Genomic DNA, 27,025 nt, shown 5'->3' on the forward strand with positions numbered 1-27,025 from the left:
GTCGCCTTCTCCTCCTGCCCCCAATCCCTCCCAGCATCAGAGTCTTTTCCAGTGAGTCAACTCTTCGCATGAGGTGGCCAAAGTACTGGAGTTTCAGCTTTAGCATCATTCCTTCCAAAGAAATTCCAGGGCTGATCTCCTTCAGAATGGACTGGTTGGATCTCCTTGCAGTCCAAGGGACTCTCAAGAGTCTTCTCCAACACCATGGTTCAAAAGCATCAATTCTTCATTGCTTAGCCTTCTTCACAGTCCAACTCTCACATCCATACATGACCACAGGAAAAACCATAGCCTTGACTAGATGGACCTTTGTTGGCAAAGTATTGTCTCTGCTTTTGAATATGCTATCTAGGTTGGTCATAACTTTCCTTCCAAGGAGTAAGCGTCTTTTAATTTCATAGCTGCAGTCACCATCTGTAGTGATTTTGGAGCCCAGAAAAATGAAGTCTGACACTGTTTCCACTGTTTCCCCATCTATTTCCCATGAAGTGATGGGACCAGATGCTATGATCTTCGTTTTCTGAATGTTGAGCTTTAAGCCAACTTTTTCACTCTCCACTTTGACTTTCATCAAGAGGCTTTTTAGTTCCTCTTCACTTTGTGCCATAAGGGTGGTGTCATCTGCATATCTGAGGTTATTGATATTTCTCCCGGCAATCTTGATTCCAGCTTGTGTTTCTTCCAGTCCAGCGTTTCTCATGATGTACTCTGCATATAAGTTAATAAACAGGGTGACAGTATATAGCCTTGACGTACTCCTTTTCCTATTTGGAACCAGTTTGTTGTTCCATGTCCAGTTCTAACTGTTGCTTCCTGACCTGCATACAAATTTTTCAAGAGGCAGATCAGGTGGTCTGGTATTCCCATCTCTCTCAGAATTTTCCACAGTTTATTGTGATCCACACAGTCAAAGGCTTTGGCATAGTCAATAAAGCAGAAATAGATGCTTTTCTGGAACTCTCTTTAAAACTCAGCAGTGGCCACAGGACTGGAAAAGGTCAGTTTTCATTCCAATCCCAAAGAAAGGCCATGCCAAAGAATGCTCAAACTACCGCACAATTGCACTCATCTCACACGCTACTAAAGTAATGCTCAAAATTCTCCAAGCCAGGCTTCAGCAATATGTGAACTGTGAACTTTCTGATGTTCAAGCTGGTTTTAGAAAAGGCAGAGGAACCAGAGATCAAATTGCCAACATCCGCTGGATCATGGAAAAAGCAAGAGAGTTCCAAGGAGTAAGCGTCTTTTAATTTCATGGCTGCAGTCACCATCTGCAGTGATTTTGGAGCCCAAAAAAATAAAGTCTGACATTTTTTCCACTGATTCCCCATCTATTTCACATGAAGTGATGGGACCAGATGCCATGATCTTAGTTTTTTGAATGTTGAGCTTTAAGCCAACTTTTTCACTCTCCACTTTCACTTTCATCAAGAGGCTTTTGAGTTCCTCTTCACTTTCTGCCATAAGGGTGGTGTCAACTGCATATCTGAGGTTATTGATATTTCTCCCGGCAATCTTGATTCCAGCTTGTGCTTCTTCCAGCCCAGCATTTCTCATGATGCACTCTGCTTATAAATTAAATAAGCAGGGTGACAATATACAGCCTTGACATACTCCTTTTCCTATTTGGAACCAGTCTGTTGTTCCATGTCCAGCTCTAACTGTTGCTTCCTGACTTGCATATAGGTTTCTCAAGAGGCAGGTCAGATGGTCTGGTATTCCCTTCTGTATTTACTATCTCATAAATTTTGCCACCACCTGGAAATCCAACAACTAGAAAATTTGCATGCTCCATAGCCTAAAGATCTAAAGACATTACCCAACAGCTCCCTAAAGTTTCTAAGATCCTAATGTATTAAACATCCCTAAATTAAATTATGTGAAAACATAGGTTTGGCATCAGTTTCAAACCCAAGACATCACACAGTAGCTGTATGACTCTGGGTAAGTTATTTGCTATTTCAGATTCTCAAATACCACTTCTCTAATAGGGAGCTGCTATCATTGACCTCACAGGGTTGTTGTGAGGGTCAAAGGAAGTTATACTGATACACGTAAAATGTCCACCATACTACTCATATAGCAGTAGGTGTTCAGAAGAGATTTCTTCTTTGAACTTCTGCCCACAAATAAGATGTTACCTTATATGGGACACCTGCTCAGACCCGACAGTGGGGAGAAGCTGGGTTTCAGAACCGCATCCATTCCAGAGTGGGTTCTGACTCCATGCAGTTATCAAGAACCTCCAGGTTAGGATGGTATTGGGTGGGCCAAAATGTTCATTCGTGTTTGGGTTTTTCCATAGTGTGCTATGGAAAATCCGAATGAGCTTTATGGCCAAACCAATATAAACATCATCCGGCCACAAGGCATCACTGATTAATCAAAGGCAAGACCTGATAGAGGAGGTGCAGCTGTGGCTCAGAACTGCTGTCACACCTGGCAAATGATGGTGGGCAAGGGCAAGACAGGGAACTTTACCAGTTGGATGATTTAAACAGATAAGCCCAATAATGCAACAGAAGCTCCTTTGCCCAGCTCCTGCATCTTCTCATAAGATAAATATCTATCATTCTTTTGATGGCTGTCATTGTCATTTCTCTCTCAATGGTACGTTAAGGAGAATGTAACCCAAACTCGCGATGAATGTGTTAACCAATTGATAACCACTCTCTACTCCGAAGTGTCAGGCACCGTGGTATTTTAACTGGTCTTACACCAGGTGCACTCAGCCACCAAGAGCTATATTTATTTTCATGATGAAAGCTCAATGTGGGGATGCAGTGAGGAAAGAGAGGATAGCCATCATTCCTTGATGCCTTTGTAAAGGCTTGCCTCATTTATAGTAACTGAAGCTGAGGCCAGGAATGGAGAAATTATTGAGCCCCTCACTTGAAAAAGTGAGGAACTGTCAGGCCTAGTGCCTGGCAACAGAGAACATTTGAAGAGATTCTGTAAAGGTTTATGATCAATGGTAGCAACTCAAAACTTCTCATAAAAGGGAAAGTATTGATTTGGGCTGGGTATGAGATGACTTGTGGGCTATCATTCCTGGTTCTTTTACACCTTTGGGGCAATAGTTTTTCTCTAGGAGACATTCTGTCTGAGAATATCACTTGTTTAGATTCTGGACATGGTAGCATATACCATATGTATAGCGCATATCATGTAACATATGTATATTCTGGCCAACAGTCATGGCCTTGCAGATCTAGAACACTGACGTGGTTCATGGGAAAAGAAAGCCCATTGATCCACATAAAGAAGCAGCAGCTTTTGAGAACTAGGAGTGAAAATCTGATCTTTGTTTTTGAGCATGCCTGAGTGCAGCTGCTCTGCTAAATCCTGCATGACTAAATCTTCCCGTTGCACAGGGTTTTCACTGCAGCGTTACTAGCTAATGAGCTTTTGCAGTAAGGCAGAGCCACTAGCTGAACTTTTGGATATTTTGGATATGTCTTTGCTGATTTGAGTATAATGACTTGTGAGGGTTTTAAAGGGTAAGTAGGAATTAGTTATGAGGGTGAAGATATCACAGATAGATGACACTGTTTATGTCCTCCATTGTCCCCCACATTTCAAAAAAAAAAAAAAAAAACCACTGGGAAACTGTAAGGAGTTCAGAGTAGCTGGAATATAAGGTACTTGGAGAGGTATTGGTAGAAGATGAAGTTGGAAAAGCTAAGAGGGCTTTGGTACCAAGTTAGGGATACACTCTTCTTCAGAGGGGAGACAGGGAAGCATTTCGGACAGCTGGCGTTCATTCAGTTCAATTCACTTGCTTAGTGGTGTCCGATTCTTTGCGACCCCATGGACTGCAACACACAAGGCTTCGCTGTCCATCACCAACTCCGAGAGCTTGCTCAAACTCATGTCCATCATGTCAGTGATGCCATCCAACCATCTCATCCTCTATCGTCCTCTTCTCATGCCTTCAATCTTCCCCAGAATCACAGTCTTTTCCAATGAGTCAGTTCTTCCCATCAGGTAGACAAAGTATTGGAGCTTCAGCTTCAGAATCAGTCCTTCCAATGACTATTCAAGACTGATTTCCTTTAGAATTGACTGGTTTGATCACCTTGCAGTCCAGGGGACTCTCAAGAGTCTTCTCCAACATCACAGTTCAAAAGCATCAGTTCTTCCAAGCTTAGCCTTCTTTATGGTCCAACTCTCACATCCATAAATGACTTCTGGAAAAACTATAGCTTTGACTAGATGGACCTTGGTTGGCAAAGTGATGTCTCTGCTTTTTATTATTCTGTCTAGGTTGGTCATAGTCTTTCTTCCAAGGAGCAAGTGTCCTTTAATTTCATGGCAGCAGTCACCATCTGCAGTGATTTTGGGGCCTAGTAAAATAAAGTCACAGTAACGCTGAAGAAGCTGAAGTTGAACAATTCAATGAAGACCTACAAAACCTTCTAGAACTAACATCCAAAAAGGATGTCCTTTTCATTATAAGGGACTGGAATGCAAAAGTAGGAAGTCAAGAAACACCTGGAGTAACGGGCAAATTTGGCCTTGGAGTACAGAATGAAGCAGGGCAAAGGCTAATAGAGTTCTGCCAGGAGAACGCACTGGTCATGGCAAACACCGTCTTCCAACAGCACAAGAGAAGACTCTACACACGGGCAAAACCAGATGGTCAACACCAAAATCAGACTGATTATATTCTTTGCGGCCAAAGATGGAGAAGCTCTATACAGTCAGCAAAAACAAGATCAGGAGCTGACTGTGGCTCAGATCATGAACTCCTTATTGCCAAATTCAGACATACATTGAAGAAAGTAAGGAAAACCACTAGACCATTCAGGTATGACCTAAATCAAATCCCTTATGATTAGACAGTGGAAGTGAGAAATAGATTTAAGGGACTAGATCTGATAGATAGAGTGCCTGATGAACTATGGATGGAGGTTCATGACATTGTACAGGAGACAGGGATCAAGACCATCCCCAAGAGAAAGAAATACAAAAAGGTAAAGTGGCTTTCTGAGGAGGCCTTAAATAGCTGTGAAAAGAAGGGAAGTGAAAAGCACAAGAGAAAAGGAAAGATATAAGCATCTGAATGCAGAGTTCCAACGAATAGCAAGGAGAGGTAAGAAAGCCTTCCTCAGTGATCAATGCAAATAAATAGAGGAAAACAATGGAATGGGAAAGACTAGAGATCTCTTCCAGAAAATTAGAGATACCAAGGGAATATTTCTGTACTCCAAGGCCAAATATCTGTGCTAGATAAAGCACAGATATGGTATGTTTCTGTCCTTTATTGTATGGACCTAACAGAAGCAGAAGATATTAAGAAGAGGTGGCAAGAATACACAGAAGAACTGTACAAAAAAGATCTTCACGACCCAGATAACCATGATGGTATGATCATATGATCACTCACCTAGAGCCAGACATCCTGGAATGTGAAGTCAAGTGGGCCTTAGGAAGCATCACTATGATCAAAGCTAGTGGAGGTGATGGAATTCCAGTTGAGCTATTTCAAATCCTAAAAGATGATGCTGTGAAATTGCTGCACGCAGTATGCCAGCAAATTTGGAAAACTCAGCAGTGGCCACAGGACTGGAAAAGATCAGTTTTTATTCCAATCCCAAAGAAAGGCAATGCCAAAGAATGCTCAAACTACCACACAATTGCACTCATTTCACACACTAGTAAAGAAATGCTTAAAATTCTCCAAGCCAGGCTTAAGCAATACATGAACCATGAACTTCCAGATGTTCAAGCTGGATTTAGAAAAGGCAGAGGAACCAGAGATCAAATTGCCAACATCCTCTGGATCATCAGAAAAGCAAGAGAGTTCCAGAAAAACATCTATTTCTGTGTTGTTGACTATGCCAAAGCCTTTGAGTGTGTGGATCACAATAAACTGTGGACAATTCTGAAAGACATGGGAATACCAGACCGCCTGACCTGCCTTTTGAGAAACTTGTATGCAGGTCAGGAAGCAATGGTTAGAACTGGCCATGGAACAACAGACTGGTTCCAAATAGGAAAAGGAGTACGTCAAGGCTATATATTGTCACCCTGTTTATTTAACTTCTGTGCAGAGTACATCATGAGAAACGCTGGACTGGAAGAAACACAAGCTGGAATCAAGATTGCCAGGAGAAATCTCAATAACCTCAGATATGCAGATGACACCACCCTTATGGCAGAAAGTGAAGAGGAACCAGAAAGCCTCTTGAAGAGAGCGAAAGAGGAGAGTGAAAAAGTTGGCTTAAAGCTCAACATTCAGAAAACGAAGATCATGGCTTCTGGTCCCATCACTTCATGGCCAATAGATGGATAAACAGTGGAAACAGTGGCTGAATTTATTTTTCTGGGCTCCAAAATCACTTCAGATGGTGATTGCAGCCATGAAATTAAAAGACGCTTACTCCTTGGAAGGAAAGTTATGACCAACCTAGATGGCATATTCAAAAGCAGAGACATTACTTTGCCAACAAAGGTCTGTCTAGTCAAGGCTATGGTTTTTCCTGTGGTCATGTATGGATGTGAGAGTTGGACTGTGAAGAAAGCTGAATGCCGAAGAACTGATGCTTTGAACTGTGGTGTTGGAGAAGACCCTTCAGAGTCCCTTGGACAGCAAGGAGATCCAACCTGTCCATCCTAAAGGAGATCAGACCTGGGTGTTCATTGGTAGGACTGATTTTGAAGCTGAAACCAATACTCTGGCCACCAGATGCGAAGAACTGACTCGTTTGAAAAGACCCTGATGCTGGGAAAGATTGAGGGCAGGAGAAGAAGGGGACGATAGAGGATGAGATGGTTGGATGGCATCACTGACTCAATAGACGTGGGTTTGGGTGGACTCTGGAAGTTGGTGATGGACAGGGAGGCCTGGCGTGCTGTGGTTCATGGGGTTGCAAAGAGTTGGACATGATTGAACGACTGAACTGAACTGAACTGAACCTGTGTTATACAGTTCATCCTTGAGCCTATCTTACACCAGTATATAATAGAGGATGTCCCCAGTTGTCTAGTGGTTAAGACACTGCACCTGCACCACAGGGCCCTGATCAGGGAAATAAGATCCCATATGCTGTGCACACCAGCTTCCCCCCAGCCCCACCAAAATACAAAAGGAATAATCTTAGAATTCCTTAGTGATTATGACTTCTTGAATCACTGAGTCTTTAAATAATCTAGGAAGAACTTGTTTATTCAAATTATGTTAAATATTTCCTAAGATGTAAACATTCCGTTAGTTTTCAGGGATAGTGGTATAGTTAAAATAATAGCAAACATTTGTATAGTGATCCTTATGTATTAAGGGCTTCCCCCATATCTCAGTTGGTAAACAATCTGCCTGCAATGCGGGAGACCTGTGTTTGGTCCCTGGGTTGTGAAGATCCCCTGGAGAAGAGAAAGGCTACCCACTCCAGTATTCTGGCCTGGAGAGTTCCATGGCCTATATAGTCCATAGGTTTGCAAAGAGTTGGACACGATTGAGGAACTTTCACTTTCCTATGTATTGGACATTGTTCTCAGATTTTTAACATATAGTGGTTCGCATAACCTCTGCAACAGTTCTCTGAAGCAGGTACTATTTATATTTTCCTAATTTGGTTTATGAGGCTACTGAGGTCCTGAGAGGTTAAGACACCTGCCCACGTAGTTGGTTGTGGAGTGACGATTTAGATTCAGGCATTTGGCTGTAGAGTTTGCATGCTGGACCACTGTGCTCTGCCTTCCCTTCAGAGTCATGGGCCCTGCCCTCATGGAGCATCAGCTGGGAAGACTAACAAATGAACCCAGTTGTGCCACAGTAAAGTTGATTTACTCTGAAGAAAGCTGAGCACTGAAGAATTGATGCTTTTGAACTGTGGTGTTGGAGAAGACTCTTGAGAGTCCCTTGGACTGCAAGGAGATCCAACCAGTCCATTCTGAAGGAGATCAGCCCTGGGATTTCTTTGGAAGGAATGATGCTAAAGCTGAAACTCCAGTACTTTGGCCACCTCATGCAAAGAGTTGACTCATTGGAAAAGACTCTGATGCTGGGAGGGATTGGGGGCAGGAGGAGAAGGGGACGACAGAGGATGAGATGGCTGGATGGCATCACCAACTCTATGGACGTGAGTCTGAGTAACTCTGGGAGTTGGTGATGGATAGGGAGGCCTGGCGTGCTGTGATTCATGGGGTTGCAAAGAGTCGGACATGACTGAGCGACTGAACTGAACTGAACTGAAAGTTGATTTATGAAAGTAACCAGCCCCACTAAATAAAAGTGAAATAAGAGCATTATCACACAAAAACTGAGAATTTGTTGCCAGTAGGCTTGTTCAATAAGAAGTGCTAAAAGGACCCATTCAGATGGAGGATAAATAACAACTCATGAAAATGCGGATTTATGGGAAGAAATAACATTAGAAATGCTGAATTTCTGGGCAAATATGAAGGATTTTTGCCCCTTCTAGATGGCTCAGTTGTATGGCTCTGCAATATTCCTAAATGAACAAACAAAGAAACAACATGTTTAAATCTCTAGGGAAAGACAACATGAGTATGTCATGCGTTCATGTTTTGTGTGTGATATGCCAGTGGAGATTTTCCCCATGAAAAACTGGGAAAGATTTGATCCAGTTAAGTCTGTAAAGATATTTGGCATTTTCTCTGATAGCATCCCCAAACCCCAGAACTTTTGACTGAAATGTGCCAGTCTCACCTGCTCAGAACTTGCTTGTAAGATGGCAAATTCAAGCGGTGAAAGGATTAGAATACAGTCTGGAAATTTACTACAGTTGGAAGACTGTATCTATTTAGGCTCAGCATCTATTTAGGCTCTTTCCAATCACACAGATGTGCTGGGACATGTTGTGTTATTTAATAACAGTACCTGATCATATCATTACGTTCAGTCAAGGAGGCTTATGATTTGGGAAAGTGCCTCAAGCTTACACTAACCACTTGAGTATGGGGAGAGATACTACATGTGTCGTCTTGGAAAATGACTGTAATAAGTTGCCTATGATCCAGTGAATGCTAGGTGCAGTTATAGGATCAGAACATTTTGATGCATCATAGATGCTATATCTTCATTTGGGGTTCATCCTCAGGTTCCGGAAGAGACAGGACATGAAACAGAAATTGAATATCCAAAATTTATTATGCTCAGTTTTTGTGTATACATATTTTTTTCATGTTTTTACTTTAAGCATGTCTATATCTATGTATTGATAGCTTGTTTCCTGTAAAGTGTATTCGTTTTTTTATTTTTAAAAAATTTATTTCAGTTGGAGGATAGTTACTTTACAATATGTTTTTTGCCATACATCAGTATGAATTGGCCATAGCCATATGTGTGTCTCCTCTATCCTGAACCACCCTCATCTCCTTCCCCAGTATACTTATATCTTACTTTTTTATCCAGTCTGACAACCTCTGCCTTTTAATTGAAATATTTTATCCATTTACAGTTAATGAAATTACTGAAATGTTTATATTTAGGCCTATAACTTATGATTTGTTTTCTATTTTCTCACTATTTTGTGGTTTTTCTTCTTTTCCTGCCTTATTTTGGTTAATTGTATTTTTATAACATATAACTTTAATTCCTCTAATAAGTGTTTAGTCATACTTCTTTGTATAATGTTTTTAGTGGTAACTCTAGGGTGTTTGTTACACTTCCTTAACTTGTCACAATGTACTTTAATACTGTGCCACTTGCATAAAATATAAAAATTATTTAATCCCATTTATGTCTACATACTGTGCTGTTTTTGTTATCTAGTTTAGTTATCTGTGTTATAATAAACCTAACAATACAATGTTATAATTATTAGTTTACATAATTAGTTGTCTTTTAAGAAATTAATAAAAGAAAAAATTATTTTAGTTACATTTTTAGCATTTTTAATGCTCTCCATTCCTTCTTCTACATCCAAGTTTTATCTGGTATCATTTATCTTCAGTTTGAGGAATTATTTTATTATTTCTTTTCATACAGGTTTTTTGGTAACATAATCTTTTAGATTTGCTTGTTTAAAACTATCATTTCACCTTCATTTATTTAGGAGGGTTAGCTTTTTTAAAACAAGTATTGAAATACAATTAATTTATATTAAAAAGCACCTGTTTTAGGGTGTGAATAAGAACCATGCCATAAGATCATCACAGAAAATATTTTTAATGGAGACACACAGATCAGGGACAAAGCAAAGATGTCTACTGTCGCTTATATTCAACATTGTACTGAAGGTCCTAGTCAGTTCAGTTAGACAAGAGAAATAAGAGAAACATAGGCTTGAAAGGAAGACATAAAGGTGTCTTTTTCTGCAAATGATGTAATTTTGCACATAGAAAATTATTTTAAAAATCTCCAAATTCTAATAATGAACGTGGTCACAGACAGCAGGAGTGAGAGAGAGAATGAGACACGGAAGAAGGAAAAGTCCATAGCAAGATGAGTATTGTTTTGGCCACCATTGTAAGTCATTGATTTCTTGGTGCTACAGATTCTTCTAAGTCTTGCTGAAATCATAGAGAACCATCTATGCAGCGGAAGAAAGGGAGGAGCACTTATTCATCATTCCCGCTCCTGCTGGTTAAGGATTGCCTGTACTTCTGGTTTGCACATTCATGAGTGCCAAGTTGGTTCTCGTGAGTCTCAGAACATTGCAAGGCAGGAAGTGAGAGGAGCAGGGTGCTATTGGGTTTCATATGGGGAAAGCTGGTTGATAGAGAATCTGAAGTGCTGCATCAGAGGGATCCAATATAGTACATTTGCTCACTGCATCTCCGTACAGGTTACTGAGGGCAGAAAGAAGCAGCTTCTAGGATCAAAGTTCCCCTAGTTTAAAAAACCATAAGTCAAAACAGACCAGAAAAGCCACAAGCAACGGCAACAACAAATATAACCAAAATAGCTCCTTCCTCCCATTCTTGTGTAACTCCTAGAGTCATGGGTCAAGGACAGGTTCATTAACCAAGGACAGTCTCCGTAAAATCAGAGCAGCATGGTTAACATGCAGGTATCTAGCATGTTACATATACAAGTGATGGAACCTTTTTAAGGTAAACCAATACTTCCATTAGGTCAATGGAGAATTGCCAAAAAAGCAAATTAAACATTACAAATTGTGGTCCTTGTTCTACTAGGCAATTAAAAATAATTTGTTCTATTATAAAAATACCATATACTGTTATAGATAATTTTAAATATGCAAAAAAGTGAAAAGAAAAAATTTCAGCCATAATTCATCAGCTGGAAACAATCATTTTTAAGATCTTGATATTCAAAACAGTTATATATAAGTATGTGTGTGTGTGTGAAATCATCTTTTTAGTGACTGCATAATATTCCATACAGTTTATTTAAATATTCTATAACCACTTGCTGACATTTCTCTTTTGTTATTATAAAATTGGGTTTCCCTCATGGCTCAGTGGTAAAGAATCTGCCTACAATGCAGGAGACCCAGGTTCAATCCTGAATCAGGAAAATCCCCTGGAGAAGGGAATGGCAACCCACTCCAGTATTGTTGCCTGGAGAATAATATGGACAGAGGAGCCTGGTAGGTTACAGTCCATGGTATCTCAAAGAGTTGGCCACGACTGAGTGACTAACACACATTATAAATAATACTGCTGTATTATTTAGGCACATAACTTTTTCTATATTTAGGTGGTCAATTATACAACATCAAAAAGGATTTACTTTGTGGAAATACTTATGTTTTAAATTTTCAAGCAAGGAAATGAAATGACTTAGGAAAAACTGTTAGAAGACTGTCATAAGTAAGTGGATTAAGCTAAAGCCAGGTAATGGAATTCCAGGGAAATACTGGGAGTGAATATTTTTAACATAGTTGAGTATATTGAGGAGATAATCATATACCAGGGATTATTAAAGCTGAACATTGAAAGATAAATAGATTTATTTTTCAAGATAGAAGGGAAAAGTTTAAGAATGAAAAAGCGTGGAGCTGTAAAGGAGTACAATGCATTAAGAAAAAGGGGTATTTAATGGAATGTATGGTTCATGGAGGAGAAGGCAATGGCACCCCACTCCAGTACTGTTGCCCAGAAAATCCCATGGATGGAGGAGCCTGGTAGGCTGCAGTCCATGGGGTCGCTAAGAGTCAGACACAACTGAGTGACTTCACTTTCACTTTCCAGTTTCATGCATTGGAGAAGGAAATGGCAACCCACTCCAGTGTTCTTGCCTGGAGAATCCCAGGGATGGAGAAGCCTGGTGGGCTTCAGTCCATGGGGTCGCACAGAGTCGGACACGACTAAAGCGACTTAGTAGTAGTAGTAGTAGTAGTAGTAGTAGTAGTATGGTTCATGAAGTGAAAAAAGGCAGATGCTAAGTTAAGTTAAAAGTAGTTGGGATCATATTGATGAAGTCTTGGATTTCCTGCTATGTCATTTGAACTTTATTTCATAAATTATGTGGAGTCATTAAAGGTCTTTGAGCAGGGGCTATGGATGAATACCCATCCGATCCTTTAAAATGGAAACATAGTTTTTATTCAGCCCCCATGGGTGACAGAATAAAAACCAGCCTCACCCAAACACCCTTTTCCCAGATGCCTCTCCAGAACCTCTCGATTGTGCATTTGTCTTACTGCTTTCTGTCCTCAAATCCATGGTTTTCTGACTTCTCTCTGGAATGTGTTGTAGCCCTTTGGAGTCTTCAAACACATCTGGATGCCCCTTCCTCACTCAGTGACTTGAGTTTCCTGCTTAGCTATCAGTTGCTAGATTTTACTGTCATCTCCAGGTTGAAATAACAAATATATCCTCTCCAAGCCTCACTGCCATGGACTCCTCCCCAGTTTGTTCATTCCTGTAGCAATCCTAGCCAGAAACCAACTGTCAAGAAGGGCCTTCCAGGGCAGAGTTGAATAACTGTGACAGAGCGTATGACCCTCAAAGCCTAAAATATTTGCTGTCTGGCCTCTTACAGGAATTATTTGCTGATGCCTTCCCCAGATCAAAACAAATTCATGGTTATCAGGCACTTAATGGAAAGCAGCTAATATGTAGGCACATTCTTGAAATGTTTTAAAATTTCAAGTAAAGGAAAAAATACCACAAATACTTATGCAAAATAAAAGGTCATCCAAAAAGGAATAAATGCCAGGCTGTCTTAACACTGTCTTATAATAGAAGAAATATCTATATAACTATGGAAGAAAAGTTTGTGGCCTAGCCAATTTATGACACTTACGTGAAAGCTGTAGAAAGATGTGATCAAATATGCAAAGATATGGAATATAGTTTTCTCATTTATCTTTCTTGAAGACCTATTCCTAACATCTCTGAGATAAGTCAAAATAAAGAAGTTATTAGAAGTCATCGAATGAATGAGGTAGTAGCTTAAACTAATTCAAACGTAAAATTTTATTAAGTCATTAAAAAACGCTCCTTGGAAGGAAAAATATGACAAATCTAGATAGCAGAGTAAAAAGCAGAGATATCACGTTGCCAACAAATGTCCACATAGTCAAAGCTATGGTTTTTTCAGTAGTCATGTACAAATGTGAGAGTTGGACCATAAAGAAGGCTAAGCGCCAAAGAATTGATGCTTTCGAATTGTAGTGCTGGAGAGGACTCCTGGGAGTCCCTTGGACTGCAGGGAGGTCAAACCACTCAATCCTAAAGAAAATCAACCCTGAATATTCATTGAAAGGACTATTGTTGAAGCTGAAGCTCCAATGCTTTGGCCACCTGATGCAAAGAGCTGACTCGTTTAAAAAGACCCTGATCATGGGAAAGATTGAAGGCAAAAGAAGTGGGCAGCGAAGGATGAGATAGTTAGATAGCATCACCAACTCAATGGACATGAATTTGAGCAAACTCCAGGAGACAGTGGAGGACAGAGGAGTCTGGTATACACCAGTTCATGGGAGTCTCAGAGTCAGACCTGACTTAGTGACTGATATGATGGAAAGCAAAACTCTAGTATAAATATCTTAAGTGATTCTTGAAAGGGTAAACACACAGAATGTGAATAATAACTTAATGATAATAAGATAATGATAGTAGTCTAAGACAAAAATTCTATGTACTACCAAAAAATAGGATTTGATAAGTAAGGGGAAGAAGGGCTGACTCATTTGAAAAGACCCTGATTCTGGGAAAGATTGAAGGTGGGAGGAAAAGGTGACAACAGAGGATGAGATGGTTGGATGGCATCACTGACTCAATGGACATGAGTTTAACTAACTCCAGGAGTTGGTGATGGACAGGGAGGCCTGGTGTGCTGAGTCCATGGGGTCACAAAGAGTCAAACACGATTGAGTGACTGAACTGAACTGAAGTCAGGGAACATCATATTATGCTAATTTTTTCATAATTTGCATAGTATCTATGTCTGTGTACATGTGAATAATATGTATTTTCTTTTCTAATGGAGGTATGGCTAATTTTTAATGTTGTGTTACTTTCAAGTGTATAGCAAAGTGATTCAATTATACATAAATATATATAAACTCTTTTATAGATTCTTTTCTTTTCCATTATAGGTTACTACAAAATACTGAGTGTAGTTTGCTAGCAGGTCCTTATTGTTTACATATTTTATATATAGTAATGTGCATATGTTAATCCCAAACTCCTAATTTATCTCTCCCACTGTCCCTGCTATCCCCTTTGGTTTCTATGCCTGTGATTCTTTTTGATTTACAAGTAAGTTCATCTGTATCATTTTTTTAGATTCCACAAAGAAGGGATATCATATGATATTGTCTTTCTCTGACTTACTTCATTATTATGATAATCTCTAGGTCTATCCATGTGCAAATGGCATTATCTCATTCTTTTTGATAGCTAAGTAATATTACTGTGTGTGTGTGTGTGTGTGTGTGTGTGTGTGTGTGTGTGTGTACACACCAAATCTTTTTATCCATTCATCTATCAATAGGCATTTAGGTCGCTTCCATGTCTTGGCTGTCATAAATAGTGCTGCAGTGAACATTGGAATGCATGTATGTTTTTGAATCAGAGTTTTATCCATGTATATGTTTAGGAGAGAGATTGAAGGAGCAAATGGTAACTCTTTTTAATTTTTTAAGAAGACTCCATACTGTTCTCAATAGTGGCTGCACTAATTTATATTCCCACCAACAGCATAGGCGAGTTCCCTTTTCTCCACACCCACTCCAGCATTTATTATTTGTAGACTTTTAAATGATGGCTGTTCTAACTGGGGTGGGGTAATACCTCATTGTGATTTTGATTTACATTTCTCTAATAATTAATGATATTGAGCATCTTTTCATATGTCTATTGGCTGTCTGGATGTCTTCTTTGGAGAAATGTCTATTCAGATCTTCTGCCTATTTTTATTGGGTCTTTTTAGAATAATAAACTATATAAGCTGTTTGTATATTTTGGAGATTAATTCCTTGTCAGTAGAATAGTTTGTAAATATTTTCTCCCATTCTGTGGGTTGTCTTTTTGTTTATGGTTTCTTTGCTATGCAAAAGCTTTTAAGTTTAATTGGTTCCTGTTTGTTTATTTTTGTTCTTTCCCCCCATTATTCGAGGAGACAAATCCAAAAATATATTGCTTTGATTTATGTAAAAGAATGTTCTGCCTGTGTTTTCCTCTAGGAGCTTTATAATGTCGTCATATTTAGGTTTTTAAACTGTTTTGAGTTTATTTTCCTATATGGTGTTAGAGAATGTTCTAATTTCATTCTTTTACTTGTAGCTGTCTAGCTTTCCCAGCCCCATTTATTGAAGAGACTGTCTTTTCTCCATTGTATATTCTTGCCTAACTTATAGATTAATTGACATAAGTGTGTGGATTTATTTCTGGGCTTTCTGTCCTTTGCCACTGAGGTGTATGTTTTTGTAGCATACTGTTTTGCTTACTGCAGCTTTGTATTATAGTCTAAAGTCAGGGAGCATGACTCCTCCAGCTCCATTCTTTCTCAAGATTGTTTTAGCTATTCAGGGTCTTTTGTGTCTCCATACAAATCATAAGAGTTTTTTTGTTCTCATTCTCTGACAGATGCCATTGGTAACACGATAGGGATTAAATTGAATCTGTAGATTGCCTTGGGTAGTATGATCATTTTGATGATATTGATTGTTTCAATCCAAGAACATGGTATTTATTTCCATCTCTTTCTTTCCATCTTCAATTTCTTTCATCAACGCATTATAACTTTCAGAATACAGGCTTATTCCTAGATATTTTATTTATTTTGATGCAGAAGTAAATATATTTTACTCTTAATGCTGAAAGAGCAATATCAGTAAAATGTATTTTATGAAACTTAAAAATAACCATTGCTATAGCTTAAAATTTAATGTTCATCTTCCAAGTAGTAGGAGAAAAAGAAAGGGAAAAAAAACTATATGGCAAAAAATCTTGTGAGAAAGGATTACTGTTCTTTGTTGCTCTCTAAAGGCAGCGTTATAAGGAAGACTTTGAGAAAGCAGGGGTTATGCTTTCAAGGAAAAGCAACTTGCATCAATATTTTATGGAGAGATGGGAAAATGTGGTTATTAAGAGCCATTGAATATTTTATTTATTCATTCATTAATGAATATTTATTGCATGTATTACAATGTATCCAGCACTGTTCTAGGAATAAGGGATAAAGTGGTAAACAAGACAAGTAATATTCCTGCTCTTATTTAACTTACATCCTGTTTGGGGAGAGGGAAAGGAAAGACCAAAAAAAGCAACTGTTAATAAATGAACGAACAGGATCACTGGAAACATTGACTTTTACAGAGGCAGTTGAGAATGATTGTGAGCATTTTGTATAGAGGGTGTTATATACAGGTTCGGTGACCTCCACGAAAAAAGAGACTTGGGCTGACAGTTGAATGAGCCAAAGGATCCAACAATGCGTCTCTCTGGGGGCAGAGCATTTCAGTTGGAGGGAAGACCAAGTGCCAAGGATGAACTTGTTGTATTTGAAGGACAGAAGGAAGGTGTGTGTACCACAGTTTAAAATGAATCTAGGAGAGAGTGGTTCCAGATGAGGTTGGAGAGAAAGACAGAGACTCTATTGCGCCTCACTGACCGTTGTGATACATTTTGATGTAAAGTTTAAGGGTAAGCCCTTGGAAGCATTAACCATGGCAGTGAAATGGTCAGAACATTCATGGTGGGGAAAGGTCACTGTTGCTATTGTATAGATAAAAGTTGCAGGGGCAAAATTGAATGTATGGAGGTCAGTTAGGTTACTGCAGTTGTATGAGAGACAATGTAAGCTTCAATCCAGATTGTAGCAGTTGGCATAAAAAATAAAAAACAGATTTTGGGCATGTTTTTGAGATAAAGGAGAAGAGATTTGCTTATAGATTGGATGTTGTGTGGGGGAGGCAAATAAGGGTATGTCTCTAGGATTTGGTCTTGAGGAGCTGGGTGGTGAGGCATGTTTTGTTGAGGGAATCGAGAATGTTGTATAAGCCATATTAATTTAGTACATTCAAGAAGAAGTACATTCAAGACCAAAATGGACTTGGCAAGCAGTCAATTGAATGTAAGTGTCTGGCAGTCAGTGGCAAGGTGTTGCTAGATGCTTAGGCTTGGGTTCTAGCTGGATTACTTAATGATTGTGTGACCTTCAGTAAGACTTGCTTGTCCACACTTTTGCCTCCAAATCTGAAGAAAATTGGGACAATAGTGGTACTTACTTTGTGTGTGTGTGTTAGTCGCCCAGTCATGTCCAACTTTTTGTGACCCCCTAACTGTAGTGTGCCAGGCTCCTCTGTCCTCTGTGCCAGGCTCCTCTGAATTCTCCAGGCAAGATTACTGGAATGGGTTCCATTCCCTTCTCTAGGGGATCTTCCTGACCCCGGGATTTACTTCATATGGATGTAACGATGCCGAAAGTAGATACTATAACTATTTATTATGGTGGCTGCCACTTGGTAAGTTTTTGTTGTCTGCTACTTATGCTATTAGTTAGAATACATTTGTCAAGGTGGTACAAAACCTCAACTGCTTTAAAAATAAAATAATTGATATAATAACAAACTATTAGGTAATATGTTTCTTTTTTTTTTCTTCTAAAATTGATTAGTTCAGTGGCTCAGTAAATCAAGGATTCCTTTTTGTTTCGTTTGTTTTACACACTAGGCTTCCCTGTCCTTCACCATCTCCTGGAGCTTACTCAAACTCATGTCCATTGAGTTGGTGATGCCATCCAACCATCTTGTCCTCTGTTGTCCCCTTCTCCTCCTGCCTTCGCTGTTTCCCAGCATCAGGGTCTTTTCTAAAGAGTCAGTTCTTTGCATCAGGTGGCCCAAGTATTGGAATTTCTCTTTCAGCATCAATCCTTCCAATGAATATTCAGAATTGATTTCTCTTAGGATTGACTGGTTTGATCTCCTTGCTGTCCAAGGGACTCTCGAGAGTTTTCTCTAACACCACAGTTCAAAAGCATCAATTCTTCAGAGCTCAGCCTTTTTAATGGTCCAACTCTCACATCCATACATGATTACTGGAAAAACCATAGCTTTGACTAGATGGGCCTTTGTCAGCAAAGTAATGTCTCTGTTTTAGCTAGTCTCTTCTTAATATGTCAGTGTATCCTCTTGATTATGGCAACTAAATAATAGCATCTAGCCAGGGGAGGAGTAGGATTGTTTGTTCTCATTCATCTCTTTGATTTCATGAACTTTTTATTTTGAAAATTTTAAGCATAAAGGAAAATTGAAAGAATAATCCTTCTCGCCAAACCTTTTGAATTAAGTTGCAGATATCATGACACTTCATTCTAAATACTTCAGCTTGCATCTCCTAAGAATAAGGATAATATCCTGCCTAAGAATGGTACAGCAATCAGACTTAAAATTTACTAAACTTACATAATATTATTTCAGATCTAATGTATATTCAAATTCTCCATTGGCCCCCAAATATCCTTTATATCTGTTTTTTTTTTAATCTAGACTCCAGTGATTATATGCCTGTTTTATTTGTTTATGAGTCTTTAGTCTCAACCTAGAACAGTCCCCATATCTTTTAATTCTTTATGACATTGATGTCTTGAAGAGTTCAGGTCTTGTAATAAGTACCACATTCTAGATTTTTTGTGACTGTTTCCTAATAGCGTCATTTAACTTTTTGCTCAATTAAGTGTACTTGCAGACATCAGGTCTAGAGTCTTGAGTAGATTTAGTTATTTTAGGCAATACAACCTCATGGGTGATACCATGTATAGAACATTGCAGCATATCAGGCACAATGTGAGGATGGCCTCCTATTGATGATATTAAGTTTGATCACTAATCGAGATGGTGATAGTCATCTCTCCCCATAACAAAGGTTATATTCCCTGCAGTGTTCAGCAATTGATCTAGAGACAAGGGATGATACTTTGCTCTCATATTCTTTCTAGCTGGTGATTTCAGAATTGCTTATTTTATTGCGGGTTACAAAATAGCAGTGTTCTAATTCTGTCATTCCTTTCACATTTATCAACCTGTTTTTTTTTTTTTTTCTTTAAAGAAAAGCACTCCTTCTTTTGCTTAAATGCTACTTTGGAGTCATATATTTATTTTTAATGTTATAATCAAGTACAGTGATTACTTTTTTTGTTCCTTAAATTCTCCCAAGTTTTGCCAGTTGGAACTCCTTCAGATTGACTCCTCTGTGCTTTTGACATTATCCCTTTAGTCATTGAGTGTTCCTTTGCTTTCTGGCACAGTATGCTGGGAAAGATTGAGGGCAGGAGAAGGAGGCCATGACAGAGGATGAGATGATTGGATGGCATCACTGACTCAATGGACATGGGCTTGGGTGGACTCCAGGAGTTGGTGATAGACTCAGGGAGGCCTGGTGTGCTGCGGTTGATGGGGTCTCAAAGAGTCGGACACGACTGAGTGACTGAACTGAAGTTATCTAAGATTAATCTTGTCCTGTCCCAGACATAGATTAGCCATGTCTTTAAGAAGCTGTTGTTACCTTAGGTGGGGACTGGCATTTAGAAACCAAGATATGTTGTCAGGGTATTTATTGATGATAGTTTATTATCCCTTCTGTCTTCTTGTAGTTGAAAGAGCTAGGGATATATATATATTTATTTATATGTGTGTGGTGTGTATGTATATATTCCACACACATACATGTATGATTTATGTAATCATAAATTTATATTGATATTTGCAGTTCAAATTTAACATTACACTATCTTATTTTACTTTATGTTTGGATTTTTCCCTTAAAGTGCACATCTTGGTTTCTAATAACAGATAATATATTTGTATCTATCTATATAATATAACAAATTATATATAATATAGCATATATAAAATATAACATATTATATAATATATAATTATTATGCATATTATAATACAAATAAAATTGCTTAAAATTATAACACTGACATCACTATGATTAAAAAAAAAGCCTACTCAGTAAATTAGTAGATTTCTTTGCAGTTCTTTTTGTTCTTAGAGCATATATTACTAAGGATATACAGTCAGACGGGTATAGTCCAAAGTACATGATACAATGATTATGGTTATGTTATGAGTTTTAATACAGAGTATCCAATTGAGTTCAGTTGTTTCATCTGCCTTCTTTAAAAGCAAAGAATCCCTTTCTAAAATCTCTGTGGCCCCCTTCCTAAGTCTCATTGGCAATGAAATGGGATTTTCAAGATCGTCTTTGGCTAATAAGTGTTTATTTCTGAGTGACATTGGGAAAGATGGAAATGAGAACAAAATCTGGGCTTTTGACAAGGAAGAGAAGGAAGGGCTCTTTGATTGGCATGGTCACTGTCTGTTGATGACAACTGTTACGTATTTCTAGCCACTTCACTAAATACATGCACGTGTGCCACTCTCTACCTTTTACATTAATGTTTAAAAAATACAAATCCCCAGTGTTGGCGTGGCTGTGGTGAAGATGATATTTTCATGTGTTACTGATGAACATGTAAATAGGAACGAACTGTCATTGAAAAAATCAGTTTGACAAGATGTAAAGAACCATATTTTTATGGTTTGGTTTAAAAATTTAACTCCTCTGAGCTTGTCATGTGGAGATAACCCAAATAATTTAAACAACTTAAATGTCTGTGTTGTATAGTGAAATGGTTAATTAAATCATAACGCAGTTGCTTAATGGAAGTGTAGCTTCATCATAAATGATAATTATGAAAACCATGGGGTAACTGTGTAGTAAGAAAATGTTTATAAAACTGAATGGGGAAAAAACTCAGAATGCCAGTGTATGCCCATGCAATAATTGTTTTAAAAAATTATGTCTTTATATGAGGAAAGTCTAGGAAAGAACATGGTAAAAGGAAGTCAGTTGGATAGGGATGAATGTAGATAAATTCTTAATTTTATTTAGAATTTTGTTAGTGTTTTTCAACTAAAACAAAGGCAACCGAGGGGGAAACAATCCCATATTCTGAAGTCAACCAGAGATTTAGCTGAGCTCTTAAGCAGATTTAAATCTTCTTTAAAAAAAAAAAATTTTGATTGTATCTGCAAGCCTTTTCATACCCTGCCTTGCCCCTTCAACTGGAAAAGTATGTCGGATTCCACAATTACCCTAACAGAATGTCAATTGTGCCAGTGGAATGTCTCATATCAAAAAACGATGGAATTTGCTTCTTTCAGCCACACAGAGGAACTGCACCTTCCGTGCTGCCAGAAAGCTCAGCCTGGAATTGATTGCTCGAGTTGTCTCCCCGAGCACAGTTGAATTGATTGCTTTCTGAGAAATTCTCTTAAGGGATTTGCTGACCAGGTGCCTACTGGGCTGCCTGTGTCCCTGGCTGAAGCAGAACCTGCAGAAGGAAGATGATCCTGGACTCATCAAGTGGAAGGGTCTTTGGGAAGAAGATCAATTCTGAGAAATGCAAGGCCTAGAATTGAAATTGTGAGCTTGGAAAATATGATAAAGAGAAGGAGCTGGAAGGAACCATTTGGAGATCCAAACTGAAAGGCCAGGTAATGGAAACCTAAAACCCAGCTGAAAATGAGATTATCAAAGTGCACGTATTGTGAAGACATTTCTTTTATATTAGTCTCTGGCCAGAGCATGCTTAGCCTCTCCAATGTTCTTACTGTCTGGGCCAGTAAAAGAGCCCATTCCTCAGTTTTTCTGGTCTTTGTTCTTATGGGAATGCTTGTGACTTACGTTGGCTTTGCTGATTTTAGAATTGCCTTCACTGAGCAGCAATTTAGTATTTTTCCCCTTGCTTTAATAATCTCTATAAGAAATAGCTATGGAAATAGCCGTGGGAAGACTGTTGTTTTATCTTCTGTAAAGCCACTTTGAAGGCATCATCTGTTGTTTTACTCAACATCTAAGTGATGATTTCTTCTTACAGCTATGTGATAAAAGCTTTTGAGAATCCTTTTTAGAATGCAGTGTCAGGAAAACATTTTTCTCTTCTCATGAACTGGTTAGTTTCCATTTTCCTATGGTGAGAAATTTGAAGCTCCAGTTTTACTTCTCTTTTTGCTTTGAGTGCCAGGAAGCTCACAGATAAATAAAATACTTGAACCTAAGGTAATACTTCTCTTACACTTGATGTCAGGCATAATCATCTTCTGTCCTCAGAAATATTCTGTTTTTGACTCCTAGATACAGAGAACAAACTGGTGGTTGTCAGAGGGGAGACGGGTGGGGAGTTGGGTGAAAAATATGAAGAGAATTAAGAGATGCCAACTTCCAGTTATAAAATAAATGTCATGAGGATATAATATAAAGCATAGGGAGTATAGTCAATGACATTGCAGTAACTTTGTATGGTGACAGATGGTTACTAGAATTATTGTGGTGATCAATTCCTGATGTGTATAAATGTCAAATCACTATGCTGTACACCTGAAACTAATATTATATGTCAACTATACTTCAATAACTTTTTAAAAAAATACGCTATTTTTTGTCATCCTTTCATATTTATTTTTTGACTAATCAATTTACTTTAGTGTTCTTCTTTGCATCACTTAAAAATTTAGAAATGGAAAGAGATTATCTGTAACTAAATATTCGATGGGAAGGTTAAAGCAGCAGATTGTAATAGAAAGAAAAGGGGTTTGGGTATCACACAGGCCTGAGTTCAAATTCTTGCTTTGCTGCTTGTGAGCCTTGTTGGCTTGAGCATATTGCCGACCTTGATTAGCCCTCAGTGTCTTCATTTACAAAGTGGATATAATAGGCCAGATAAAAATGTATAATAAGTTTACTGTGCAGATTCTAGCCTAGAAAAGACTGAAGGGAGATACAAACGTTGTCAGGAAATAGAGAAAGAACCATTAAATTTTAAAGGGCCAGCGGAGATAGGACCAGAAGATGAACCAGAAGGTAGATTTTGATTCCAAAAAAAAGAAGCAGTTTCTCCCTGTTAGATCATTTAGATGATGGAAAGAGGTTCTTGCTACCACAAGTGCTGAGCAGACTGTATCTGGGCCGATTTGAGGTTCCTAAGGCAGTGTTCCAACACTGGATGGAACTCTATCCGAAGGGCTGTGGAAAGTTCTGCCCAGCTCTTACTGATCATATTATCTCACCCTCAACCTCTTTAAACTTGTTCCTACTAACCAAACTGATCATATCACACCACAGTCTGACCAGGCATGCCCCCCGACCACCCACCAAACCTTAGAAAGTACGTTCATGATTATTTTTTATTTTTTAGTGATGCATTTATCTGATATCCTGCAGGCAGTATAGAACCCATGAAGACCCTAACCACATACAGTCAGCTCTCCATATTGGTGGGTTCCACACCTGTGAGTTTAACCAACCGTGGATAGAAAATGTTCAGAAAAAAATTCCAGAAAGTTCTAAAAAGCAAAACTGGAATTTGCTGCAAGCCAGCAACTATTTACATAGCATTTGCATTGTATTTCCAACTATTTACATAGCATTTACATTGTATTAGGTATTATAAGTAATCTCGAGATTATTTAAAGTAGGCGGGAGTCTGTGAGTAGGTTATATGCAAATACTAAGCCATTTTATATAAGGGACTTGAGCATCCTCAGATTTTGGTATCTGTTGGTAGCGGGTGGGAGTCCTGGAACCAGTCCCCTGCAGAAACCAAGATATACAGTTGACCCTCGAACAACCGGGGTTTGAACTGCATGAGTCTGCTTACATGCATTTTTCTTTTCCCTCTCTGAATATATACCCCAGTACTACACCATCCATGGTTGGTTGAATCTGTGGATGTGGAAGCACAGATACGGAGGGCCGACTGCAAAGTTATTTATGGATTTTTGTGTGGAGGGTTGGTGCCCCTAACCCCTGTATGGTTCAAGGTTCAACTGTATAACGAACCCAGAGATAGAAGCCAGAGTTTCTCTAAACTTAGTATGTCTGTAAGTAAATTGCACACCCAATTCCCACTTTCTGTATTCCTCCCAAACATTACTTTGAAATTTGAGCATAAATTTTGATCCCTCATTTACTGAGGTCTGCCATGTCAAATCAGTAACGAAAGCCTATCTAGTCCCCTTGGGAATGTTTTTGCAACCACCTCTTCTTTTCCAGTTTGGTTCAGTGGAAAGAGGGAGGCACTGAGGCAGCACACATCTTGATTCAAACCTCAGTTCTTCTCCTTTCTAGCTATGTGACCTGGGCAAGCTGTTTATCCTCTGTGAGTCTTTGTAGGTTCATCTGTAAAATAGGCTTACCAATAGGGTTGCTGTAATAAATAAATAAAATAATGTCTGCAATTCGCATAGCATAGGTAGGGCTAGATGCACAATAGTTATTCCATAAATCTTAGTTCTCTTTCTTCTCCTTTACCTTCTCTAAGGGTTTTCCTGACTACGTTAGTCCAGAATGCTAATATCTTTCATCTGGCAATCAATTACAAATTGTCCTGAAGTATTGCAGAGAAGCATTTGATTATTTTTAGCTTCTGATGATTTAATAACTCTTCTCTCCAACTAAACCTTAAACCCTATCCATTCAGTTATTTACTGAATACTCACTTATTTAGAAGTGACTAAATACCAATCACTGATTGACAATGTAAATGGGTATGGAATTCTATTCTTAAGGGATGTATTTCCTAGTACCTGGCACATATGCTTATCCATGTCAAACGAATGACTGAATGAATACTTAAGGCATCACAAGTTAAGCCTGTGGCTCAAGATGAAATGGATAGAAAGCGAGAAAGACTGGAAAGAAATGAAATCAATTAAGCGATTATCACAGTAGGCCAGGTGAGATAAAACCAATATCTGATGCAGGGAATTGAGAGTAGAAAGGAAAAACCTGGGAGACAATTTAGGTAGAGCTTAAAGATTTTATATGGGAGAATGATTCTGGAGAAACACTCATCAGGAATGATCTAGTGCCTGGCTATCAAGGAGTTAGAAGTGAAACAAGATCAATATTTTGAGTATTAGTGCCCTTATGTCTTCAGTTCAGTTCAGTTCAGTCGCTCAGTTGTGTCCGACTCTTTGCAACCCCATGAATCACAGCACGCCAGGCCTCCCTATCCATCACCATCTCCCGGAGTTCACTCAGACTCACGTCCATCGAGTCAGTGATGCCATCCAGCCATCTCATCCTCTGTCGTCCCCTTATCCTCCTGCCCCCAATCCCTCCCAGCATCAGAGTCTTTTCCAATGAGTCAACTCTTCCCATGAGGTGGCCAAAGTACTGGAGTTTCAGCTTTAGCATCATTCCTTCCAAAGAACACCCAGGGCTGATCTCCTTCAGAATGGACTGGTTGGATCTCCTTGCAGTCCAAGGGACTCTCAAGAGTCTTCTCCAACACCACAGTTCAAAAGCATCAATTCTTCGACGTTCAGCCTTCTTCACAGTCCAACTCTCACATCCATACATGACCACTGGAAAAACCATAGCCTTGACTAGATGAACCTTTGTTGGCAAAGTAATGTCTCTGCTTTTCAATATGCTCTCTAGGTTGGTCATAACTTTCCTTCCAAGGAGTAAGTGTCTTTTAATTTCATGGCTGCAATCACCATCTGTAGTGATTTTGGACCCCAGAAAAATAAAGTCTGACACTGTTTCCACTGTTTCCCCATCTATTTCCCATGAAGTGATGGGACCAGATGCCATGATCTTAGTTTTCTGAATGTTGAGTTTTAAGCCAACTTTTTCACTCTCCTCTTTCACTCTCTTCAAGAGGCTTTTGAGTTCCTCTTCACTTTCTGCCATAAGGGTGGTGTCATCTGCATATCTGAGGTGACTGATATTTCTCCTGGCAATCTTGATTCCAGCTTGTGCTTCCTCCAGCCCAGCATTTCTCATGATGTACTCTGCATATAAGTTAAATAAGCAGGGTGACAATATACAGCCTTGACGTACTCCTTTTCCTATTTGGAACCAGTCTGTTGTTACGTGTCTGGTTCTAACTGTTGCTTCCTGACCTGCATACAGATTTCTTAAGAGGCAGGTCAGGTGGCCTGGTATTCCCATCTCTTTCAGAATTTTCCACAGTTTATTGTGATCCACACAGGCAAAGGCTTTGGCATAGTCAATAAAGCAGAAATAGATGTTTTTCTGGAACTCTCTTGCTTTTTCGATGATCCAGCAGATGTTGGCAATTTGGTCTCTGGTTCCTCTGCCTTTTCTAAAACCAGCTTGAACATCTGGAAGTTCACGGTTCATGTATTGCTGAAGCCTGGATTGGAGAATTTTGAGCATTACTTTAGTAGCATGTGAGATGAGTGCAATTGTGCGGTAGTTTGAGCATTCTTTGGCTTTGCCTTTCTTTGGGATTGCAGTGAAAACTGAGGTACCATTAATTGGGGATTACAAAGTGGAGAATGTCTGGAAGAAAAGATGAGTTAAGTCATAAATGTGTTTGAGGTGTTGGTGGGAAATTCAAGGAGAGATATAGAAGTATTTGTGAGAAATTTGGGACAATATCCCAAGAGATAGGAATGTAGGCAAAAGGTTTCCTAGAAAGACAATGTAGAGAAGAGAATTTCAGGTAGAGGTAACACGTGTGCAGAAGCCTAGGGATTAAAAGGGCCAGCACCCAACCTATGCCTGTTACAAGTAGTGTGATAAGAGGAATATGGGGTGTAGGAGGGGCAAACAGGAGCTGAGACTAAATCTGTAAGACAAGATTAGGTCATAA

General features: G+C 38.9%; 1 protein-coding gene across 28 annotated transcripts in view; it reads left to right on the forward strand.

Annotated features, from left to right (window-relative positions):
• Positions 1–27,025, forward strand: part of LOC147367731 (uncharacterized) — a 651,563-nt gene that overhangs the window by 382,340 nt on the left and 242,198 nt on the right. The window contains exon 1 of one of the 28 annotated variants that reach the window (XR_015132027.1): positions 21,562–21,893. The exons of the other annotated variants lie outside the window; for them this stretch is intronic. The gene's annotated coding sequence lies outside the window, so the exon portion shown is untranslated. Of the gene's footprint in view, positions 1–21,561; positions 21,894–27,025 lie in introns of those variants that run through there. 28 annotated transcript variants of the gene reach the window in all.

This window comes from Bos grunniens, chromosome 8 (assembly GCF_055505025.1).
Source record: "Bos grunniens cultivar Pamir isolate PY7600 chromosome 8, Bosgru_T2T1.0, whole genome shotgun sequence".
NCBI lineage: Eukaryota > Metazoa > Chordata > Mammalia > Artiodactyla > Bovidae > Bos > Bos grunniens.